This window comes from Cucurbita moschata, unplaced genomic scaffold, assembly GCF_002738365.1.
Source record: "Cucurbita moschata cultivar Rifu unplaced genomic scaffold, Cmos_1.0 Cmo_Scf00022, whole genome shotgun sequence".
Lineage (NCBI taxonomy): Eukaryota > Viridiplantae > Streptophyta > Magnoliopsida > Cucurbitales > Cucurbitaceae > Cucurbita > Cucurbita moschata.
In genome coordinates, this window is record NW_019268538.1 from 1,346,273 (window position 1) to 1,359,319 (window position 13,047).

At 21.8% G+C, this 13,047-nt stretch overlaps 1 protein-coding gene across 1 annotated transcript in view; it reads right to left on the bottom strand.

Annotated features, from left to right (window-relative positions):
- Positions 1-13,047, bottom strand: part of LOC111459227 — a 43,595-nt gene that overhangs the window by 9,068 nt on the left and 21,480 nt on the right. The gene's annotated exons all lie outside the window — the stretch shown is intronic.

Here is a 13,047-nt window from a genome sequence, read left to right on the forward strand (position 1 = left end):
AAAAAAAAAAAAAAAAAAAAAAAAAAAAAAAAAAAAAAAAAAAAAAAAAAAAAAAAAAAACCTAAAATCCGGATTTTACGCATGGAAGTAGCAAGTTGTCTCCCCTTGACTCCGAGTACACGCGGGAAGTAGCACACGATGTAGTTTTATAATTATGTAATAAAATATCCACAATTAATTAATTTTAAAAATTAGTTAATTAACCAAAATTAAAAATTAGTTAAAATTCATGTGTAAAATTTTGAAAAAAACTAAAAAATAAAGTTATATCTTTTTAAAATTTAAAAATAATATATATTTTTCCCTCAATTTTATAAGAAAATCATTTAAAGGAATTTTATAATTCTAAGTTCTAAGTAATGTTATTTAATTTAAGAAAGAAAAGGCAAAATGTAAATAAACTATTCCTATGACTTAACTTTACAGATTAATTTTAAATTAAAGACGTTAAATATTTGAAAATTCAACCTTTTTTTTTTTTTTTTTGTTGGGCAAGTATGGATTGGTTCATAATATTTATCCTTTGCGTTCCTCTAGAAGCACCCCCTTTCTTAGCAGCTTCCGTCTTTTGAATCAAATAAAAGCATGTGAGCCCCCACGTGCATGGTTCTTAATATGTGGCCATCTAATGTTGGTGGATTGACATGGTTCATGCTAAGTGGCCGCTTTGGTATTGGTAACATTACCACTCTAAATATTTTAGTTTAATTTCTTTATCAACCAATTCATCTTAATTTTATCATCATTTACCTTGGTTTGAGCTATTTTTTCATATTTTAGGGATAAAATTCAACCAATGTATTAACCCATCTTAATTAAAAATTTTATAAACTAATATTTTTTTTATTTAAATATTTTTAATTTTTTGTATTTAAAATGGATAGACTAAAACATCTATATATATGACATAAGATATATGACATAAGAGGGAGGCATTTATTTTAAATATGAACAATATTCTCCATCTCCATCTACCCTCAATATAAGATAGAATTGAATGTTGCGCCGGAAAGAAATGTTTGGTGCGGACTTTTTGAGTCTGACTTCACCAACCCGGTCACCCATTATAAATCAACAAACTACTGCACGTTTTGTTACCCAAATCATGATGGAGCTTGAAGCAGAGATGAGGGATTTGGAGTGTCGTGCTGAAAATCAGCAACAAAGGGTGCGTTACTACGAGAGTATAGCCATTTACACCATTCTGGCTTACATTACCAGCCTGCGCTTCTTCTACTCTGCTGTCTCCTCCCCTGCTTCCTCCACCCTCCACTGTGTTCATTGGCCCCTGGTTTCGGCTCTCACTCTTTCCTGCTCATTCCTCTACTTCTTCATCCTGCTGCCGGTTTTCATTAAATTGCACCGCACTCACAACCTGCTCGACATAATTTGCAAGGAACATGCTGACATCTATCAACGGATCTTGAACGCTAGGAGCCAACATGGTGGGGCTTCTTCAATAGAGGCTGGAGCATCCCCCGATGGGGTCGAGTTCAATTCCAGGTTCCACCAGGTCAGGGCGCTTCACAATGATTCATTCACCGGTGGGGAGATTAAAGTCTACGCATGTGCCATCGCGGTTGCTCTGCTTGCTGTTACTGCTTTTGAACTCTGTGCCTCTAAGTATGTGCTATGCAATTGACATTGCACATCCATTCGCAACCATCGTTGTGATAAGTTTTTTTTTTTTTTTTCTTCTTCTTCTTCTTCTTGCCCATTCCCTTTTCTTGTTGGTTCATAATAATATTACAGTTTCTTCATCGTATCAACAATGTTGGATGATGAAAGTTCTACCTTGACTAATTTAGCGAATATTCATGTATTTATAATCAAATAATACTCTATCCATTAGTATGACGTTTTTTGGAAAGCTCAAACAAAGCCATGAGATTATGCTAAAAGTGGACAATATCATATCATGATTCCTAATATGGTAGGAGAGTTATGCCCTAAAACTCAAGCTTATGTGCAAATGGACAAAATCAGACCACCAGAGATTATGGTGAAAGTGAATAGGAGAGTCAGGATTCTTAACAGACAGATAAGTTGACACGTACCTACTTTAGACTGATTTTCCACGAACAGAAGAAAACAAATAATAATAAATAGTCAAAATATTCTCAATTTTTTTAGTTTCAGATTTAATAATTTTTTGAATTTTTTTTTTAATTTTGTATAAAATAAATAAGTAAATTTTGAAAAATGCGAAAGGGGTCAGATTTGGTAAATATAAAAAATGAAAATTTTTAAAGACTTATTTGATAAAAATTAATTTTGTATATTTATTAAAATAAGAATATGTGAGATTAGAAATGAGTTGTCATTCACTAGTAATTGGATTAAATTAAAGATAAGTCGGTTTCACACTTTTGAGCACATGAGTTATATTCCCTTTTATTAAATAGCGTAACAAATATGTGAAATTTTTAATAGAAATTAAATTCAAAATTAAAAAATAAATATATAACTTTTTAAAATAGCCTAACAAATAAAAATTAAATTCAAAATTTAGAAGTAAAAATGTAATTATTTAAAATCTTAAGATTAAATAAAAACTATACTAAAAAAAATTAAAGACTAGAAAATATTTATTTTCCCATAAATTTCATAACAAATTGATTTTATGGAATTTTATATCTCTAACTTCTAATAATGTATTTTTAGTTTTAAAAAAATGCATTTTTAATTTCTACTTCATAAAGTAAAAAAAAAAAAAAAAAAAGATAGTTATTCATTTTCTTTAATTTTTGAATTAAAATGGCTTAAAATATTCTTAAATTCTAACTGTTTTTGTCTTCTTTCCAAATATTTTAGTGTTCAAGTGACAAAATTGATTTTGAAAAGATTCGAATTAGCACGTAAAGACATGCTCACGCGTTAAAGTCCCACACGTGTAAGCATAAAAAAGAAAAATAAAAAATAAAAACCAAAATTTAAAACGATATTAATATTTAATTGATACGTCACTATTTTTATTAATATTTCTACATATTTATAGATTTGATATCGACTTAAAGAGCTAATTAACGTTCCCATTATTATTTTTATAACAAACGATTATATAAAAAAATGTATTTAAAATGGTTAGACAAGTATCACTCACGTGACCAAAATTGAGGAGAAAGAGAGACTTACGCCATTGATAACTATATTTACCGTCTCCATCACCCACTCCAACTTAAATATAAGTATATTTGGTTACTTAATACGTAATAAATGAACTAAAGTTAAATATTATGTTATAATATTTAAAATTGAATTTTTATGAAACATTATATTATATTTGTAGAGATTTAGTAAGATGTTTAATATTTAATAAAAATTATATTGAAATATGAAAATTATTGGTAAGTTGAAAAATAATATATTTAAATATATATAAATAAAAAAATATGTGAAAAATCCACGTTATGTGATCCGACACGACCCCACATAACATGGAGCAAAACATTAGACGCTTTCAAACTGGAAATTATTAAGATTGAGCTTTTTTATTTATGTCAGAATTGGTCGGCCTATTATCAGAATTGGTCGGCCCATTATCAGAATTGGTCGGCCCATTATCAGAATTGCTATGCTGATTGTCAGAATTGGTCGACTGTTCTAATTCAAAGAAAAAATATCTCATTTTTTTATTACGTTAAATGAATGGAAAGTTTTAATTCAAAGATGTGTGGGATGGTTAGTTTGGTATTTTACTAATTAATTTTAACTTTTTATAAAATAATAGACTTAAAATCAAAACCTTAATAATTTTTATATATATATTTTTTTTAACAGCGCTAAAAAAAAATGAGTTAAGGTAAATAAAAGAAAAGTGAATATTAATGTTATTATTATTTTTTTTAAATGAAAATAGAGAATAATAGAGGTAAGTACAAAAATGAAAAGAAATGGAACCCAACATATATATATATATATCTTGTATTACGATTTGCTTCTTGATAGATTCGAGTTATAGACCATTATTTAATGATGTGAAAATAAGAAAAATGCGTAAAATTTAAAATATTTAAACACGTGCATACACCTTAAAGTTTGATTAAAATAATAATGTAAATTTTATTTGTTATAAAAAAACAAGAAGACGCCACTGAAAATATACTGCTACAAGTTCAAACTATTTAAAATGAGTGAAATACATAATTAATTTAAAGGCAGGTAGAAGGAATTCCATACTCAAATGTGATGGGACTCTCTATAGCCAACAACCCACGGCTATGTCGCCTGAAAAAAAAAAAAAAAAAAAGTTGAAGTAGCAGCAATGAGTATATAAAATAGATTCAGTCATCCTCGTAATTCATATTTCGTCATTAAGTCTTATTGATCTTATTCATACGTCACTATCTTATTCACTTTTGGGGATTTGTTACCCTGTATAGGGTAGGGGTGTACATTCAACCCGACAACCCGGACCAACCCAACCCGAACTATAAGGGTTGGGTTGGGTTGGGTTGGATTAGCATTTCGGGTAGAGTTGAATTCATTTTTATGAACCCAAATTGGATCGGGTTGGTTTCGGGTTCGTGGGACACAATCCTCGGGTTGACCTGTGCAACCCAATTCAAATAAAAATATATAAATTATATTAAGAATTCGAAAGCATAATGAGTTTGTCGGAGTGGTACTTTTGCCAAACTAGCTGGTCCTACGCCCTGGTTCGTCTCTAGCCTATTACTGATTGGATCGGTTTGGTTTCGGGTTCGTGGGACACAATCCTTGGGTTGACCCGTGCAACCCAATTCAAATAAAAATATATAAATTATATTAAGAAATATATATTAAGAATTTGAAAGCATAATGAGTAGTTTGTCGGAGTGGTACTTCTGCCAAACTAGCTGGTCCTACGCCCTGGTTACTGTTTTTTTTTATATTATTTTTGTTTAATTTAATGTTCATAAATTATATATACATAAATATATATATAATTTTTTTTATATTATTTTGTAAATGTTCGTAAATTTTTTTATATACATAAATATATATATATATATTTTTTAATTTTGTTAATGTTCGTAAATTTTTTTTTTATTATTTTGTTAATGTATTTATTATTATTTTGTTTAATTTAATGTTCATACATAAATATACTTTTTTTTTATATATTATTTTGTTAATGTTCGTAAATTATTTTTTTTATATTATTTTGTTAATGTATTTATTATTATTTTGTTTAATTTAATGTTCATACATAAATATACTTTTTTTTTTTATATATTATTTTGTTAATGTTCGTAAATTATTTTTTTAATATTATTTTGTTAATGTATTTATTATTATTTTGTTTAATTTAATGTTTATAAATTATATACACATAAATATACTTTTATAAATTATATGTTCATAAATTATATACACATAAATATACTTTTTTTTTATATATTATTTTGTTAATGTTCGTAAATTATTTATTATTTTGTTTAATTTAATGTTCATACATAAATATACTTTTTTTTTATATATTATTTTGTTAATGTTCGTAAATTATTTATTATTTTGTTTAATTTAATGTTCATACATAAATATACTTTTTTTTTATATATTATTTTTGTTAATGTTCGTAAATTATTTTGTTTATATTATTTTGTTAATGTATTTATTATTATTTTGTTTAATTTAATGTTTATACATAAATATACTTTTTTTTATATATTATTTTGTTAATGTTCGTAAATTATTTTTTTTATATTATTTTGTTAATGTATTTCTTATTATTTTCTTTAATTTAATGTTCATAAATTATATGCACATAAATATACCTTTTGTTTATTTTTTTTATATATTATTTTGTTAATGTTCGTAAATTATTTTTTTTATATTATTTTGTTAATGTATTTATTATTATTTTGTTTAATTTAATGTTTATAAATTATATGTTCATAAATTATATACACATAAATATACTTTTATAAATTATATGTTCAAAATTATATACACATAAATATATTTTTTTTTATATATTATTTTGTTAATGTTCGTAAATTATTTATTATTTTGTTTAATTTAATGTTCATACATAAATATACTTTTTTTTTTATATATTATTTTGTTAATGTTCGTAAATTATTTATTATTTTGTTTAATTTAATGTTCATACATAAATATACTTTTTTTTTTATATATTATTTTGTTAATGTTTGTAAATTATTTTTTTTATATTATTTTGTTAATGTATTTATTATTATTTTGTTTAATTTAATGTTTATACATAAATATACTTTTTTTTATATATTATTTTGTTAATGTTCGTAAATTATTTTTTTAATATTATTTTGTTAATGTATTTATTATTATTTTGTTTAATTTAATGTTTATAAATTATATGTTCATAAATTATATACACATAAATATACTTTTATAAATTATATGTTCAAAATTATATACACATAAATATTTTTTTTTTTATATATTATTTTGTTAATGTTCGTAAATTATTTATTATTTTGTTTAATTTAATGTTCATACATAAATATACTTTTTTTTTATATATTATTTTGTTAATGTTCGTAAATTATTTATTATTTTGTTTAATTTAATGTTCATACATAAATATACTTTTTTTTTATATATTATTTTGTTAATGTTCGTAAATTATTTTTTTTATATTATTCTGTTAATATTCATAAAATATTTAATTTCTATTTTTATTTTGAAACAAATGTTTACATAAATATACATAAATAATTTTAAAGCGTAATTTAAATTTTAGTGTATTTATTATTATTATTTGACCTTTTATTTATTATTATTTTGTTTAATTTGTTTTATATTATTTTGAAACAAATGTTTACATAAATTTTAATGTATTTATTATTATTTTGTTTAATTGTAAAGCTAATTTAAATTTTATTTTACCTTTTTTTTATTATTATTTTGTTTAAATTTTTTTATATTATTGTTTTAATGTTCATAAATTATTTTATTTCTATTTTTATTTTGAAACAAATGTTTATATACACATAAATATACCTTTTTTTTATATTATTTTGTTAATGTTCGTAAATTATTTTTTTTATATTATTTTGTTAATGTTCATAAATTATTTAATTTCTATTTTTAATTTGAAACAAAGGTTTACATAAATATACCTAAATAATTCTAAAGCATAATTTAAATTTTAATGTATTTATTATTATTTTGTTTAATTCTAAATCGTAATTTAAATTTTATTTTACCTTTTTTTATTATTATTTTGTTTAATTTTTTTTATATTATTCTTTTAATGTTCATAAATTATTTAATTTCTATTTTTATTTTATGTTTACATAAATAGACATAAATAATTCTAAAGCGTAATTAAATTTTAATGTATTTATTATTATTATTTTACCTTTTTTTATTATTATTTTATTTAAATTAATGTTCATAAATTATATACACATAAATATATGTAAATAATTTTAGAGCGTAATTTAAATTTTAATGTATTTATTATTACTATTTTGCTTAATTTCTTACCCATTATTTTTTTATTTTAATTTTGAAAGAGTGGTAAATATACTTAAATAATTTTAAAGCGTAATTTAAATTTTAATATATTTATTATTATTTTGTTTAATTTAATGTTGATAAATTATATACACATAAATATACCTAAATAATTGTAAAGCGTAATTTAAAATTTAATGTATTTATTACCTAAATAATTCTAAAGTAATTTAAATTTTAATGTATTTATTATTAGTATTTGGTTTAATTTCTTACTTATTATTTAAATATACCTAAATAATTCTAAAGCGTAATTTAAATTTTAATGTATTTATTATTATTATTTTGTTTAATTTCTTATCTATTATTTTGTTATTTTTATTTTGATAGAAACGTTTACATAAATATAGATAAATAATTCTAAAGCGTAATTTAAATTTTAATGTATTTATTATTATTATTTTACTTTTTTTTATTATTATTTTGTTTAAAATTTTTTATATTATTTTGTTAATGTTCATAAATTATTTAATTTCTATTTTTATTTTGAAACAAATGTTTACATAAATATACATAAATAATAAATAATGTTAAAGCGTAATTTAAATTTTAGTGTATTTATTATTATTATTTTACCTTTTATTTATTATTATTTTGTTTAATTTGTTTTATATTATTTTGTTAATGTTCATAAATTATTTAATTTATATTTTTATTTTGAAATAAATGTTTACATAAATAGACATAAATAATTTAAAGCGTAATTTAAATTTTAATGTATTTATTATTATTTTGTTTAATTTGATGTTAATAAATTATATACACATAAATATACGTAAATAATTCTAAAGCGTAATTTAAATTTTAATGTATTTATTATTACTATTTTGTTTAATTTCTTACCTATTATTTTGTTATTTTAATTTTTATTTTTATTTTGAAAGAAAGGTAAATATACTTAAATAATTTTAGAGCGTAATTTAAATTTTAATGTATTTATTATTATTTTATTTAATTTAATGTTGATAAATTATATACACATAAATATACCTAAATAATTGTAAAGCGTAAATTAAATTTTAATGTAATACCTAGTAATTTAAATTTTAATGTATTTATTATTATTATTTGGTTTAAATTCTTACCTATTATTTAAATATGACTAAATAATTCGTAATTTAAATTTTAATGTATTTATTATTATTATTTTGTTTAATTTCTTACCTATTATTTTCTTATTTTTATTTTGAAACAAAGATTTACATAAATATACATAAATAATTCTAAAGCGTAATTTAAATTTTAATGTATTTATTATTATTTTGTTTAATTTAATGTTCATAAATTATATACACATAAATATACCGAAATAATTCTAAAGCATAATTTAAATTTTAATGTATTTATTATTATTATTTTGTTTAATTTCTTACCTATTATTTTGTTATTTTAATTTTTATTTTTATTTTGAAAAAAAAAAAAGGTAAATTTACCTAAATAATTCTAAATTTTAATATATTTATTATTATTTTGTTTAATTTAATATTCATAGATTATATACACATAAATATACCTAAATAATTATAAAGTGTAATTTAAATTTTGATGCATTTATTATTATTATTTTGTTTAATTTTTTACCTATTATTATTTTGTTTAATGTTATTTTTATTTTGAAACAAACGTTTACATAAATATACATAAATAATTCTAAAGCGTAATTTAAATTTTAATATATGTATTATTATTTTGTTTAATTTAATTTTCATAAATTATATACACATAAATATACCTAAATAATTGTAAATCGTAATTTAAATTTTAATGTATTTATTATTATTATTTTGTTTAATTTCTTTGTTATTTTATTTTTTATTTTTATTTTGAAAGAAATGTAAATATACCTCAATAATTTTAAAGCGTAATTTAAATTTTAATGTATTTATTATTATTTTGTTTAATTTAATTTTCATAAATTATATACACATAAATATACTTAAATATGCGTAATTTAAATTTTAATGTATTTATTATTATTATTTTGTTTAATTTCTTATCTATTATTTTGTTATTTTTATTTTGAAATAAAGGTTTACATAAATACACATAAATAATTAATAATTCTAAAGCGTAATTTAAATTTTAATGTATTTATTATTATTTTGTTTAATTTATTATTCATAAATTATATACACATAAATATACCTATACACATAAATATACGTAAATAATTCTAAAGCGTAATTTAAATTTTAATGTATTTATTATTTTTATTTTGTTTAATTTCTTACCTATTATTTTGTTATTTTTATTTTGAAACAAAGGTTTACATAAATATGCATAAATAATTCTAAAGCGTAATTTAAATTTTAATGTATTTATTATTATTTTGTTTAATTTAATGTTCGTAAATTATATATACATAAATATACCTAAATAATTTTAGAGAGTAATTTAAATTTTAATGTATTTATTATTATTATTTTGTTTAATTTCTTATCTATTATTTTGTTATTTTAATTTTTATTTTTATTTTGAAAAGGAAGGTAAATATATACCTAAATAATTTTAGAGCCTAATTTAAATTTTAATGTATTTATTATTATTTTGTTTAATTTAATGTTCATAAATTATATACACATAAATATACCTAAATAATTCTAAAGCTAATTTAAATTTTAATATATTTATTATTATTATTTTATTTAATTTCTTACCTTGTTATTTTAATTTTAAAGAAAATTTTGTGTTAATGTTCATAAATTATTTAATTTTTATTTTTATTTTGAAAGAAAGGTTTGTGTAGTTCATAAATTATAAATAATTTTAAAGCGTAATTTAAATTTTAATGTATTTATTATTATTATTTTGTTTAATTTCTTACCTATTATTTTGTTATTTTAATTTTAATTTTTATTTTGAAAAAAGGTATGTGTAGTTCATAAATTATAAATACATAAATATGCATAAATAATTATTTAAATTTTAGTGTATTTATTATTATATTTCAATTTATATATACTTCTATTTTTTAATAATTTAGTATTGTCGGACGTCACACATATTTCAATTCAAATATTTTTATATATTTTTTATTTTTGTTATATACCATATATTTAAATTAATTATTTTTATTGTTCCCTTTTATTTTTTTTATTTAATTAATTATAAAAAAATATCGGTATCTAGTCGTCTTTAATTTTGTGACAACGTTGAACTATATTAATATTTAAGAATTTTCGCTCATTATTTTTTACTGAATTTATATACATAAATAGCACATATTTCAATTTAAATAATTTTATATAATTTTTATTTTTGTTATATACAATATCTTTAAATTAATCATTTTTATTGTTTATTTAATTTTATGATCTATCTTCTTATTTTTGTTATTTAACCAATTTTAAAAAAATATCAGTATCTAGTCGTCTTTAGTTTTGTGACAAGCGTTGAACTATGTTAATATTTAAGAATTTTCGCTCATTGTTTTTTACTGAATTTATTTATTATTATTTTTGTTTGTGAATAATTATAAATTGATTTGTGTTTATTTGTGAACTTTTAATATATTTTAGGTAAGATTGTATCTGAATAATTATAAATCGTGGATTAATAAAACTTAAAAAAAAAATTGACAACCCAACCCGAACCCAACCCGAAAATAAAGGGTTGGGTTGGGTTGTGAAAAGTTTTGGGTTGGGTTGGGTTGGGTTACCATCTAACCAACCCGAACATTTGGGTTGGGTCAAAAAAATCCCTTAACCCAATCCAACCCGAACCATATACACTCCTAGTATAAGATAGACTCAAACTATTTTGGAATGAGGAACTCTGTCTCATTATCTATTCGTGTGAATCAAGTAGTTGAAAGTATGAAATATGGTATTAATGAAATATTAGCTCACTCAACACGTTGCATCTTGAATGTCTATATCTATCAATTCGTAGGTAGGATAGTTTGTTTGCATCTTTTTGTATCAAACTCTTCTTTATGTCTCTCTTTCGAGTTTTAGACAACTCCTAAATCTTTAATTGGTTTCAGCCTATTGTCAACCTATAGGAAGAGATGCATATTTAGTTTTTGTAAACTTGTAAACTTTTTTTTTTTTTTCAAATATTTTAGTTTTCAAGTGACATAATTGATTTTGTAAATATTCAAATTAGCACGTAAAGATATGCTCACGTGTTAACGTTCCACACGTGTAAGCATAAAAAAATAAATAAAAACTAATTTTTGTTTTTTTTTAATAAAATTTTTATAATAGGCTGAGAATTCCATTTTTTTATGGTTATTTAAAAGATGGATACATATTAAATTAAATAATGGGAAGATGTATTAACACATTTTAATTAAAAATTTCATAAATCAATATTTATTAATTTAAATATTTGTAATTTTTTGTACTTGAAATCGATAGCAAACATCTATGGATATGACCCTAAAAAATTTACATTTGACACGTAGGATTAATATATAAATTCAGTTGGAATGGAATGAAAACTAATATTTAATTGATACGTCACTATTTTTATTATTTTTATTAATATTTCTACATATTTATAGATTTGATATGGACATAAATGGCGAATTAACGTTACCATTATTATTTTTATACCAAACGATTAGATAAAAAAAAAGTATTTAAAATGGTTTGACAAATATCACTTACATGACCTAAGAAAATTACTATTTGATTTAGTGGCGTAAATTAATTTGTACTTGGGTGGTTTGTTTGCAACTTTTCATATCAAACTCCTCTTTAAGTCTCTCCTTCAAGTTTTAGACAACTCCTAAATCTTTAATTATATCCTATAGTAAGAAATACATAAATGATGGAATGTGATTCTTTGTAGAAAAGATAAGGTGGTCAATGCTAACTTAGAAAAGTTTATTTTGGTGATGCTGCTTCGAACCATAATTTTTTTTGTAAGATTATATTTTGTGTTATTGCTAGTGCTACTTTCGTCTCCTCACATCTACTTATATTCTTGATTTATGGTTGACTTCTTCACTGTGCTCATTCATCTAGCTTCAAGTGGTCTCCCCAATTAGCTAACTCTACATGTTCGGGGTATTCCGTTAGAAACCACGACTCTGCACATTGGTATGATATTGTCAACTTTGAGCATAAGCTCTGGTTGACTTCCTCACTGTGCTCATTCATCTAGCTTCAAGTGGTCTCCCCAATTAGCTAACTCTACATGCTCGGGGTATTCCGTTAGAAACCACGACTCTGCACATTGGTATGATATTGTCAACTTTGAGCATAAGCTCTCATAGCTTTGCATTTTGTTTCCCCAAAAGGTCTCATACCAATCGAGATAATATTCCTTACTTATAAACCTATGAACCCCTCAATTAGCTACTCTCTCAACAATCCTCCCCTTGAACAAAGGACACCACCTATGGACCCCTCAATTAGCTACTCTCTCAACAATCCTCCCCTTGAACAAAGGACACCCCTGGGTTTATGGAGCCCTTGAACAGCCTCCCCTTAATCAAGGCTTGACTCCTTCTATGGAGCCCTCGAACAAAGTACACCATTTATTCGACACCTCAATTAGCTACTCTCTCAACAATCCTCCCCTTGAACAAAGGACACCACCTATGAACCC